Consider the following 13,975-nt stretch of genomic DNA (forward strand, 5'->3'; position numbering starts at 1 on the left):
CTTAAACCCAACTGCCCTCCAAAAACAAAACAAAAAAAAATAGACGTTCTCCACCAGCCAGCACCACACCATCCATATGTGGAAACACCAGTTACAGAAAATGGAGAAATTCTGAATGCTGTAAATATTCATTTATCTTGGCTTCACTTATCTTCCAGTAATGTACACATTGATAATGACGTTGCTGCATGTGTTGGCAGAGCTAGCTCAGTGTTTTGGGGGCGTCTGAAGTTAAGTGTGGGAGAGAAGAGGTATTAGATTGCCTCCCAAACTGAAGGTCAAAGAGATGTTGTGCTGACTTCATTATTGTATGCCTGTGAAACCTGGACAGTGTACCAGCACCATGCCTGGAAACTGAATCACTTCAATTTGAATTCTCTTAGGAAGATTCTGAAGATCACTTGGCAGAATAAGGTACTAGATAATGAGGTCTTCTCTTGAGCTGAATTGCCAAGCATTAAAACTCCACTGCAGAGAGTACAATGTGGGCTGGTCACATTGTTGGAATGCCAAAAGTACATTCACCTAAAAGACTATTTTACAGAGAACTTGCACAATCGGTAAGTGCTCACATGAAGGTCAGAAGAAGGAATACAAGGACCCTCTCCAAGGTCTTTCTGAAGAATTTTGGGATTTATTGTGAGACGTGGGAGACATTGGCACTGGCACAGGACCAGCATAACATGCCTTCATCAAAGAAGGTACTTTACTCTACGTGCAAAGCACAATTGAAACAGCTCAAACGAAACACAAAATTAGCACATTTAGAGACATCTCCACTTCCAAATGTTCATAGGACTATTTGTGCCCAATCTGTGGTATTCTTCTAAGCTCTTATTGGAATGATCAGTCATAGCTGAACACGCTGCACCTTGACCCCAACATAATGATGTCATTTTGGTCCTATTCGAGAACGAAGGACAACAATCAACCAAGAAATACCAGCTTGGGGCAGCTAGGTGGCGCAGTGAATAAAGCACCAGCCCTGGAGTCAGGAGGACCTGAGTTCAATTTTACTAACCATGTGACCTTGGGCAAGTCACTTAACCCCAGTTGCCCTGCTTTCCCCCTTCCAAAAAGCAAAACAAACAAACAAAAAACTGCAGAGAGTATAAAATACTTGGTAGTCTACTTGTCAGGATACATGGAGGAACCATATGAACACAATTACAAAACACTCTTAATGCAAATAAAGATAAATCTAAATAATTAGAGAAATATTAATTGCACATAGGTAAGCCAAGCCAATATAATAATATGACAATACTATTTAAATTAGTTTACTTATTCAGTGCTACCATATCGTTGTTTGTCCTTATCAAACTACTAAAGAATTACTTTATAGAGCTAGGAAAAAAAATGCAAAATTCATCTCAAGGAAAAAAGGTCAAGAAAATCAAGAGAATTGTTGAAAAAAATGTAAAGGAAGGGAGCCTAACACTACCAGACCTCAAATTATACTACAAAGCTGTAATTACCAAAACACTTTGGTCCTAGATGAGAAATAAAGTGGTTGGTCAATGGTATAGATTAGGTATACAATGTACAGAAGCAAATAAGCATAGAAACCTAATGTTTGATAAACCCTTGATCTCAGCTACTGAGACCAGAACTCACTATCTGACAAAAAGTGCTATGAAAACCAGAAAGTACTCTGAATTAGACACAGACTAATATCTCATACCATATACCAAGATAAATTCAAAATGGGTATGTGATTTAGACATAAAGGGCAATATCACACAAATCAGTAGAATATGGAAGAAATCATCTGTCAGATATATGGATAGGGGAAGGATTCATAACCAAACAAGTGATAGAGAGGTTCAAAGGAGGCAAAATGGTTAATTCTGATTACATAAAATTAAAATTTTTTCATAACCAAAACAAGAGACAGGTTGGGAAGTGGGGGGAGGGGGAATCTTTGCAGCACATTTCTGATTAAGGTCTCATTTTTCAAATGTATACAAAACAGGAAAATGTATAAGAATAAGAGTCATTTCTTAATTGATAAATACTCAAAGGATATAAACAGACAGTTTTCAGAGGATGAAATCAAAGTTATCAATAGTCATATGAAAAGGCTCTAAATAGTTAATAATTAGAGAAATGCAAATAAAACATCTCTGAGGTACTACCTCACACCATCAGATTGGCTTAAGATGACAGAAAAGGAAAATGTCAGTTATATCTGGGTGGACGCTAAGTGTCTGAGCCCGGGATTTGATCCCCAGGTCATTCCGACACTGGAGCCAGTGCTCTTACTCGCTGTGCTACCTGGCCGCCCCTATATTCCAGTCTTCTTATACATTACTCCCCTCCATATACTTTGCAATCCAGTGACACTCTTTGTTGTTCCGCACACATGCAGTATTTCATCTCCTGACTCTATGTATTTTTACTGGCTATTCCTCATAGCTGGAATTCTTCCTCCTCATCCTACCTCCTGGCTAAAATCCTGCTGTCTTCAAGAAGCCTTTCCCAATTTACCTTAATGCTAGTACCTTCCTTATTTCCGCGTGCAATCATTTGAATGTTGTCTCCCCCATTAAACTATTAAGTTAAGAACAGGGATTGAGGGGAGAGGGGAAGGAGGGAGAGAAAATTTGAAATTCAAGGAATTGTGGAATTGAATCTTATAAACTAAAAGTAAACAAACAAATTAATAAAGACCAAAAAAAAAAAAAAAAGGACAAAAAAAGAACAGGGATTGAGGGGTGGCTAGGTGGTGCAGTAAATAGAGCCCTGGAATTAGGAGGACCTGAGTTCAAATCCAGCCACAGACACTTACTAGCTGTGTGACCTTGGGCAAGTCACTTAACCCCAATTGCCCTGCCTTCCTTCCCCCCTCCAAAAAGCAAAAACAAAAACAAAAAAAGAAGAGGGATTATATTTTAATGCCTTTCTGTGTATTCCCATCACTTAGCATAATGCCGGGCACATAGTAGGTATATTATTGACTTATTATCGCTGATTTGCTGACTTGACTTGCCTTTCTTACTTCTACTTTTATTCTCTTGCCTTATGGCTTAATCTCACTTAAATGCAGTAGAATTAAAATTCTGGCTCCAGAACTTCTGGGCTGGAGATAATATGGTGGGTTCCTTCTAATTGCCTGTCCATACCCCTCCCCCAATGAAGAGAGATTCCTTCACTCATGTGGTCACCAGCTCCATTAGTTACCCATTGCCTTTCACTGCATGGCCCCTAAATTCTGAGCACTCTCTCTCTAGCTACTGCATATTTTTAGTCAGTTCACTTTCATTCTTATTATGCTGGCAGTCAGTCCAACTTCTGCAGTGTGGTCATCAACAACCTGGGAATTCTGGTTCTCAATTTTTTTATTCTCCTAAGCAGCCTTTTCCAAAACCCACTGAGTGAATCACGCCATGTGAGCAGAAGTCTAATCCCCTGTCCCACTGAGAGGACTCTCCATCTATAATCAGAAGGGTTCTAGCAACCTAGTGCCAAGCAGTATGTACAACCACTGGACCACCTGGTCATCCATAAGTGTTCAGTTGTTTGTCCTAATAACTTTTGAAAATTATTGTTTCGATGAATAGTTTTAAATGGCTTTTTAAGTTTAAGTAAACTATCATATTATCCAAAAAAGTGATAGTTTCTAGTAATTTCCTTTATTTCTCCTTTATTCATTATAAATGCTAATTTTTTAAATTTCATAATGAGTAAAAAAAAGATGCATAATATTATTATGAAACTAAAAACTACATATATATAGAAACTAAAAGCACAATATTAAGATGTCCAGTAGGTACCCTTAACTCAATATGTCCAGAATAGAACTCATTATCTTTCACCCTAAGCCCTCCCCCCCTTCACCTTTCCTATTAATGTAAAGGGTAACACCATCCTCCCTGTCCCTCACGCTCACAACCTAGAAGTCATTCTAGATTCTTCACTCCTCTATATGCAACCTGTTGCCCATGGCCTGCTGATTTTATCTTTGCAACATCTTTCAAATATATGCCCCCTTCTCTCCTCTGACACTGCTACCACTCTAGTGAAGGCCCTTATCACCTCATACCTGGATTATTGTAATAGCCTACAGGTGGGTCCACCTGCCTCAACTCTTCCACCATTCCAATCCATCCTCCAATCAGCCACGGAAGTGATTTTCCTAAAGTGCAGGTCAGATCATGTCAACCTTGTGCCTCACCCTGACTCAATAAATTCCAGTGGCTTCTTATTGCCTCCAGGACCAAATACAAAATGCTCTAGCTAGCATTCAAAGTCTTTCATAACCCAGCACCCTCCTACCCTTCAAGTCCTCTTACACATAACTCCCCAACAGTATTCTTTCATCTAGTGACACCTCCCTCCAGATTGCTCCATGAACAAAACACTCCATCCTTCGGTTCAGTGAATTTTCTCTGCCTGTCCTCCATGCCTGGAATGCTCTCCTTACTCTGCTCTTACTACTGACTTCCCCACCTTCCTTTAAGTCCAAACTAAAATTCCACCATCTACAGGAAGCCTTCCCCAAACCCTCAACTCCAATGCCTTGTCTCTGTTAATTATTTCCTATTTGTCCTGTATATGGCTTGTTTTGTATATATTTGTTTACAAGTGGCCTTCCTCATTAGATTGTAAGCTTCCTGAAGGCAAGGACTGTCTTTTGCCTTTTTTGTATCTCTAGTTCTTAGCACAGGGCCTGGTGCTTAGTAGATATTTAATAAATATTGATTGATTATTAAACAATGACTGAATCAAAGATTCAAGAAAAAAGATAACAAATACATTTTAAAACAATGAATGATCCTAATAGCACTTATCAAAATGTATTGGATATAGCTAAAGCAATACTAGGGGATAAATTTATAATATAGGGGACCTATAATAATGAGAGAAAATAAAAAAATAAATGCATGAAGCCCAAATCTAAAGAAAATAGAAAACAATTAAAGTAAAAGTTAAAAAAAGGATAATAATAATTAAGAATAGATCTAAGACAGGGGCAGCTATGTGGACCAGTGGATAGAGCACCAGCCCTAAAATTAAGAGGACCTGAGTTCAAATCTGCCCTTAGACACATATGAACTGTGTAAAGATCAATTCAAATAATCAGTGGCTGAGGATTTTTTTAAAAGACTGATAACATTCATAAACTATTACCAAGTTATTCCAAAAGAACAGAGGAAAACATATACACACACTCCAAAATTATATATGAAAAGGGACGGACAAAAACAAGAAGCTGAGAATATCATCTGGGAGTATTGCAACTATAGAGAAACTGACAAATTTGAAGACTGAAAATAATTAAAAACTAATTAAAAATATAAATTTGAGAGTTGCAGAACCCATAAAATGACACAGAGAAGCTAACCTCCCACTGAGGACAGACCGGAAGGCTGGCAGGAATCAGCCAGTGCAGCGCTCTGAGAGCCGAGCCCAGGCCCACGTGAGCCAGAGGTTTTAGCCCCAGGGCGGGTCTGACCAGCCACCTGCTGGAGGGTCTCCTGATCAGCAGCAGCTGAGGCCATTTCCAGAATTATCAACGCATAGATGCTAAGGACAAAGTGAGAGGTCAGTGCAGTCTGGACTTTGGGACCCAGTAAGTGGAAGTGCATCAGTTTTTCCCCCTGGGGCAAGAATCCGTTGAGATGCTGGCACAGCTGGCCAGCACCACATGGCAGCTTCAGCTCCTGGCCTGCAGAGTGTAGGGGGACCAAGTGACCAGTCTGAGGGGTAATCGCTCTTGCTTTAACCTGCTTGGATCTGGATTGCAGTCTAGGGAAGACGTCCTGGGGTGTGTGTCCAGCTTGCCAGAGCGTGTGGAGACCTCAGAGAGGGCACCTATCTAATACCTCCAGCAGCTGAGAAAACCCCAGCATTTGGGATGAAAGCTCCCCTGTCTGGTGGCAGAGTCCTACTGTGGCAAAAAGCCCAGGGGCCAAGTGACTGAGGGGCGACATGACCGGGTAAAGGAAACAAAGCAGAAAGAAGATTCCATCATTAGACTCCTATTTTGGGGACAAAAAGGAGCAAAACATGGAATGGGAGGAAGACAGTGAAGTCAGAACTCCTGCATCAAAAGCTTCAAAGGAAAATACGAGCTGGTTACAGGCCATAGAGGACCTTAAGAAGCAGATAAGAGAAGTGGAGGAAAAATTGGGAAGAGAAATGAGAATGATGCAAGAAAATTATGAAATGAGAGCCAACAGCCTGACTGAGGAAAATAACACCTTAAAAAATAGACTAACTCAATTGGCAAAAGAGGCTCAAAAAGGCAATGAGGAGAAGAATGCCTTAAAAAGCCAAATTTGCCAGATGGAAAAAGAAGCTCAAAAGCTCAATGAGGAGAATCATTGCTTCAGAATTAGATTGGAGCAAATGGAAGCTAATGACTTTATGAGAAATCAAGATGCTGTTAAACAGATCCAAACAAATGAAAGAATAGAAGGCAATGTGAAATATCTCATAGGAAAAACCACTGACCTAGAAAACAAATCCAGGAGAGATAATGTAAAAATTATTGGACTACCTGAAAACCATGACCAAAGTAAGAACCTAGAAATCATCCTCCAAGAAGTTGTCAAAGAAAACTGCCCTGATGTTTTAGAACCAGAGGGCAAAATAGAGGTTGAACGAATCCACCAATCACCTCCTGGAAAAGATCCCAAAAAGAAAACTCCTAGCAATACTATAGCCAAGTTCCAGAATTCCCAGATCAAGGAGAAAATATTACAAGCATCCAGTAAGAAACAATTTGAATACTGTGGAAATACAACCAAGATAACCCAGGATCTGGCAGCTTCTACACTGAGGGTTCAAAGGGCTTGGAATGTGATATTCCAGAAGTCAAAGGAGCTGGGATTAAAACCAAGAATCACCTACCCAGAAAAACTGAGTATCATGTTTCAGGGGAAAATATTGTCATTCAGTGGAATAGTGGACTTTCAAGCATTCTTGATGAAAAAACCAGAGTTGAATAGAAAATGTGACATTCAGATACAAGAAGCAAGAGAAGCATGAGAAGGTAAACAGGGAAAAGAAATCATAAGGAACTTATCAAAGTTGAACTATTAACATTCCTACATAGAAAAACAATAATTGTAACTGATAAAACTTTTCTCAGTATGAAAATAGTTGAAGGAAATAGAAATATATATATATATATATGTCTATATATGAGGGTATATGGGCATATGAATACATATGTGAATGTGTGTATATATGTTTACAGGTATACATAGATAGAGGGCACAGGACCAATTTAATAGGAAGGGATGATACTTAAAAGGTGAAATTAAGAGGTGAAAGAGGAATATAATGAGAGGAGATGGGGAGAGACAGAATGGGGTAAACTATCTCATATAGAAGAGGCAAGGGAAAATGGTTACAATGGAGGGGAAGAATAGGAAGGCAAAAGGGAATGGGTCAACCTTATTCTCATTGAATTTGGCTCAGGGAGGGAATGAAATACACACTAAATAGCATATCTCACCCTACAGGAGAGTAGGGGGGAAGGGAATGAGAGGGGGGATGATGGAAGGGAGGGTAGGCTGGTGGGGAGGGCAGTTGGAAGCACCCACTTTTGAAAAGGGATGGTATCAAAGTAGAGAATAGAACAAGTGGGAGGTGGGATAGGAGGGAGGGAAATATAGTCAGTCTTTTACAATATATCTACTATGTTATGGTTTTGCATTAGCTACACATGTACAACCTATACTGAACTGCTTATCTTCCCAGTAACAGTGGGTGACAAGGGAGGAAGGGAATGAATCTGGAATTCAAAGTTTTAAAATCAAATGTTTAAATATGTGTGTGTATACACTATTATTAATACTATTTTACATGTAATTGGGAAATAAGATATACAGGCACTGGGGCAGAGAAATCCACCATGCCCTACTGGAAAAGTAGAAAGGGGTATGGGAGAAAAAATGGGAGAGAGCAGATTAGAGGAGGGGATATCCTATGGAACTGCTCTTCTGGGATGGTGGGTAGGGGAAAAACTTTGTAACTCAAAATCTGGCAAAAAAGAATGATGTAAATCAGAAGTTAATAAAGCATTTGAAAAATGGAAAATATATATATATATATATATATATAAACTGGAAATTAATCATACTAGAGAGTCAATAGTACAAATGATCAATGATTTCTTTACTTCCATCCCTCAATGAATCCATGTTATCATTAATGTGGAGTACTCCATCCATTGGCACAGATCCCAACAAATTCACCTTTGCCCTGGGTATTATGTGTCCATGTACTCCCAAAAACATGCCATAATGAGAGTCCATAGAGGGTCCCCCTCACATGAGATGTCTTCCTTTAGATGTTTTCACATTCCACAGGTAACTCTATAGCACCCAGGCTAACTATCTAACTATCTATTGTTCCTTGTTCTTTCTACATGATCAGTCTACTTTTCTGATTATATTTTTCCTATATAATATCTCTGTTATCCCTAGCAAGATGTGCTATGGCCTACTTGTGTCCACCAGGTATTTCCTCATTCCATTCTGTCACTTTACAAAACTTTTAACAATGCAAGGCAATCATCAAAACAAGGCCAAAAAATGCCTAGAAATCATCTCAGCCAAAGTCTTAGTCTCCTAGCCTTCTACAAAGGCATGGCACCCAAGGGCAAAACCACTTTTGAATATAAATCCACTTCCAAAGATTTATAGAGAAGGATACTGGAAGGTAATAAGCAGATCTCTTAAAGCAAAGAATAAGGTAAGAGTGCTAGACTTGCCATCAGGAAGACCTGAGTTCAAAAACTGCATATTGTACATTTACTGTGTGACCCTGGGAAAGTCACTTAATCTCATTCAGACTCAGTTACTTCATCTGTAAAATGGGGCAGCTAGGTGACACAGTGGAAAGCGTGTGGGGCCTGGCCTCAGGAAGACATGAATTCAATGCCTACCTCAGACACTTACTAGCTGTGTGTAGTGGCAAGCACCCCAGCGACCCCAGGGTAGCTGCCAATACAGGTTCTTAGATCTGCTTTGTGAAAGGAAAGCAACTCAAAATGGGTTAACAAGAGGTCAGCACCCCGAACTTCAGAATATACAGACAGAATTATCAAGACAGAGAAACAGATCAAGTAGACAAGGTTTCCAAAACTGTCCAACCATTACATTCATACCAAATCAACATCTGGGTTTTTCGAAGCTGAGGCAGGGGTGGGGGAACTCTCAACAACCAATGGCCAATGGCTTCCCAGAGTCTCATAATCAAATCACAGAACACTTCTCAAAGTGAGCCCCCAAAACAAAGCTACACATCAGGGCTTATATAGCCTTCTCCTGGCTCAGAGAATGTAACAACCTTATTGACTCACTGGCCAATCAAGAAGTATCTACTGAAAAACAAGCCTCCCACCCCAGGCCCCAGGTGCATGTTAGCCTAGGGGCAGGGAAGATCTTTAAAATTTACATTCCCATTACACTGTATGACCCTGAACAAGTCACTTAACCCTGTTTGTCTCAATTTCTTCATCTCCAGAACGAGCTGGAGAAAGAAATGATAAACCTCTCCAGTATCACTGCCAAGAAAACCCCAAACCCCAAATAGGGCCACAAAGAGTGGGATGCGACTGAAAAGTGACTGAACAAGAAAATAGGGATAATGACACAATCTACCTCACAGGGTGATTGTGAGGATCAAAGGATACATAAATATTTGTTGCTCAGTCATATCCAACTCTTTGTGACTCCATGGACCTTAGCACGCCAATGAGTATCTTGGCAAAGGTACTGGAGTGATTTGCCATTTACTGTAGAGGTTAAGTGACTTGCCCAGGGTCACACAACTAGTATCTGAGACAGAACTTGAACTCGGGTCTTCCTAACTCCAGACCTAGCACTGGGGGATTTCAATATATGTAAGGCACTTTACAGATCTTGAAGTGCTCTATAAATGATAATTATTTTTATTATGGTTGTTCTTATCATCATTATGTACTGAAAACTTGAGTTGAGACCCAGCTAAGTCAGATGGCTCCTAGAAAATCCTCTTTTCTATTATACACATGTAAAACCTAGTTACAGTAATTATTTCATTCTAAAGTGAAGGACAATTTAGTTCTCTCCTATGCTGCTTCAGGGAATTAGGAGTACAATCACAATTGTTCTGAGCCCCCAGTTAGGAACAACAATTTCCAACACTTACGCAGAGGATGGCTCTCTGCCTTAATTTACATTGATATTTCTCTCTAGCTAACCCCTGGCTTCTTTGTGGTTACCTTTTTCATCATTTCAGAATATTCTGCCATTTTTATTTCCACTTTCCAGTGGTGTACAATTGCCCCGACAGTCTATACACCCAATTTCCTTTCTCTCCTGGTTTCCAAGATGGTGTATCCTACTATAGCACTTTCTAAGTTCCAGTTCTAGTGGGCTTGAGGTTCTCAATAGCTCTTGTTCCATGTATAGATAAGGGAAGATCTGCTTCTCTAAATTTGGTGAACATTTCAAACCTATGCTAGCTACAGGCTCTGTTCATTTGATTTGTCTCTAAGGGATGCCTAGGCAAGGCACCATTAAAATGAGTATAAAATAACCACCCACAACAATAATTATAATGGCATTTGTAAAGCATTTCAAGGTTTGCAGAGCACTTCACATGGTATCTCCTTTGACCTTTACAACAATCCTATGAGGATTGTCATAATTTTTTTTTTTTGAAAGGGGTAAGGTTGGGGCAGCCAGGTAGCACAGCAAGTAAGAGCACCAGCTCCAGTGTCAGGATGACCTGGAGATTGAATCCCGGGCTCAGACACTTAGCACCTACCCAGAAACACCTGGCCATGTAACCTTGAGCAAGTTACCTAACCCCAATTGCTTAGGGGCGGCCAGGTGGCTCAGCGAGTAAGAGCACGGGCTCCAGTGTTGGAATGACCTGGAGATCGAATCCCGGGCTCAGACACTCAGCACCACACCCAGAAATAACTGGCCATGTAACCTTGAGCAAGTTACTTAACCCCGATTGCTTAAAAGAAAAGAAAAGAAAGGGGGAAAGGCAGGGCAATTGGGGTTAAGTGTGTCAAGTGTCTGAGGTCAGATTTGAACTCAGGTCCTCCTGACTCCAGGGCCAGTGCTCTATTCACTTGCACCATCTAGCTGCCCCTGTCATAATTTTTCTCATTTTATAGATGAGGAAACTGAGGTTAAACTAGGTTAAGTAACATGCCCAGTGTCACATATCTAGTAGGAAAGAAGTGTGCCATGTAAAAGCTTTTACTATGAAAAGGCTGAGGATATAAATACAAGCAAACAAAAAAGATGATCCCTCCCCTCAAGGAGCTTATCTTCTAACGGGGAACACATAACACACAAAAGCAAGCCAAAAAAAAGGTAGGGAAATGAAGGTATTTGGACCACAGGAGCATGACTTTGAAGCATAAAGTCAGGGACAAAGTCATGTGGTGAATGAAGGCAAGTCAGTCTGGGCCCCTTCACAAAATGGAGTCCCAAAGATGGCACCAAAGGGAGAAGAAAGGGCAGACCTTGCAGGGGGATGTGCTGGGATGAGCAGGACACAGAAGGAATACTGTCTGAGGCAAGATCTGAACTCAGGCTGACTTCTGTCCAGCACTATCTAGCCAATGCCAACCAGCTGCCAAAGCATAGGCATACCTCCAAGATAATGTGGGTTTGATCTCCAGAATCTTGCCAAAATAATTCAAATGGAAGTGATTCAGTTTCCTGGCATAGTGCTGGTGGGCACACAAGAATGAGGTCAGCACAATAACTCTTTGACCTTCGGTTTGTTAGGCAGCCTAATATCTCTTCTTTCCCATACTTAACTTCAGAACCTCCCAAACAGTGAGCTGGTTCTGACAATGCATACATCAACTTCATCATCTATGTGTACATTTTTAGAAAATATACTACCTGGGGCGGCTAGGTGGCACAGTGAGTAAAGTGCCAGCCCCGGAGTCAGGAGGACCCGAGTTCGATTCTGGCCTCAGACACTTAACACCCACACACAAAAAAAAAACTAGCCATGTAACCTTGGGCAAGTTACTTAACCCCAAATGCCCTCCAAAAGACAAAAAAAAAAAAGGCTTCTTTCTCTCTCCCTTTGGCCTCTTCCAGTCGGTGGAGCGCCTGTTAGCGCAGGCTGAGGTATAAAGATGGCTAAGTCTAAGAACCATACCACTCACAACCAATCACAAAAATGGCACAGAAATGGCATCAAGAAACCTAGGTCACAGAGATACGAGTCTCTGAAAGGGGTTGACCCCAAGTTTCTGAGAAACATGCGCTTTGCCAAGAAACACAATAAGAAGGGGCTGAAGAAGATGCAGGCCAACAACGCCAAAGCCATCAAGGCCAGAGCAGAGGCCATCAAGGCCCTGAGCACCAAGGCCTCCAAAGCCAAGCTCCTCAGGCACAAGATCCCAAGGCCAGTGCCCGGCGTGTTGGCCACAAGATGGCTACCAAGCGTCCAGGTCCTAGGATCAGCAACAAACATCCAGACTCCAAGGTCACAAAGCCTGACTCTAAGGTTGCCAGAACCACTGACCCCAAGTCTACCAAGCCCACTGACCCCAAGGCTGCCAAGCCCACTGACCCCAAGGCTGCCAAGTCTGCCGCCAAGGTCAGTAAGTCAGATCCCAAGGCTACCAAATCTGGCCCCAAGGCCACCAAATCTGATGCTAAAGCCACCAAGTCTGACCCCAAGGTCGCCAAGGCTGCCAAGTCCAATCCCAAGGCAGCCAAGTCTAATTCTAAGGCTGCTAAGCCTGCCAAGTCCAAACCCAAAGATGCTGGGGCTAAAGCTGCTGGTCCCAAGCCTTCAAAATAGATGCTTCAGAACAGAAGGACTTGTTTAAAGCTAAAACACCCTTTTTTCCCAGCCAGGGTATGATTATTCACTATTTTGTACAAATAAAGAAAATGGTGAGTCATAAAAAAAAGAAAGAAAGAAAGAAAAGAAAATATACTGCCAAGGTAAGTGAACTTATTCACAGCATTCAAAATTTCTCTATTTGCTATAACCAATGGTTCCACATGTGGATGATGTGGTGCTGGTTGGTGGAGAATCTCTGTTTTCTTGGGGTTAATTGTTAGGCCAAGCAGCAGAGAATCAATGCATACTTTGCTGCATCTCAGGCTGCACTAAGTGCACAATCATCTGTGAACAGAAAGTCTTGCATCAACTCTCCTTCCACTTTAGTCTTGGTTTGGTTGCCTTTCCAAGTTAGAAAATTTACCATCAGTGCAGTAGCTGACCTTGATGCTATTTTTATCCTTGTTGAAGGTGTCTGACAACATCACACTAAAAAGCATGGGAGTAAGCATACAGTCCTACTTCACTCCACTGGTGACTAGAAAAGTATGAGACCATCCTCCAGAACCCAGGCAAGCATGCCATCATAAAACTGACATACAGTACTGACAAACTTCTCCAGGTAACCAAAATTTGCTATAATTTTCCACAAGCCTTCATGACTGACAAGTTTCAAATGCCTTCACTAGATCGACAAATGTTGTATACAGACCTCTGTTCTACTCCTGGCATTTCTCCTGGAGCTGTCAAGCAGCAGACACCATATTGACTATTCCTCAGTCCTCTCTGAAATCACACTGGCTCTTGGGTAGAAGACCATCTTCCAGGTGAAGGATCAGCCTATTAAGGAGGATTCTGGCAAGACTCTTGCCAACAATGTTTAAGGGAAAGATCAACCAGTGATTGTCACAGGTCAACCTATTTCCTTTTCCTTAGTAGAGATGGACATTGGAGACATCCTTGAACTCCTGGGAGATAACCTTCTCTTGCCATATAACCCCCAAAATTTCTGTCAGTTTTTGTATGAACAGTGGATCTCCTGCCTTATAAATTTCAGCTGGAATAGAATCAGCACGAGGTGCTTTGCCATAGAAGAGGAGCCTAACGGTATTCAAAACCTCTTCTTTGATTGGAAATTTGTCTAGAGAGGAATTGACTACAACCTGAGATAATACGGTCAGTGACTTCAGCATTGATTGAT

The 13,975-nt window shown here is 41.1% G+C and overlaps 1 pseudogene; it reads left to right on the plus strand.

Moving 5' to 3' along the window:
• Window positions 1-12,050: 12,050 nt before the first annotated feature.
• LOC138175568 (large ribosomal subunit protein eL29 pseudogene) lies at window positions 12,051-12,935 on the plus strand (annotated as a pseudogene).
• The last annotated feature ends 1,040 nt before the right edge of the window (window positions 12,936-13,975 follow it).

This window comes from Petaurus breviceps, unplaced genomic scaffold (genome assembly GCF_028583685.1).
Source record: "Petaurus breviceps papuanus isolate PSGF00001 unplaced genomic scaffold, PetGlider_PUasm1.0 78, whole genome shotgun sequence".
In the NCBI taxonomy this organism is placed as follows: domain Eukaryota; kingdom Metazoa; phylum Chordata; class Mammalia; order Diprotodontia; family Petauridae; genus Petaurus; species Petaurus breviceps.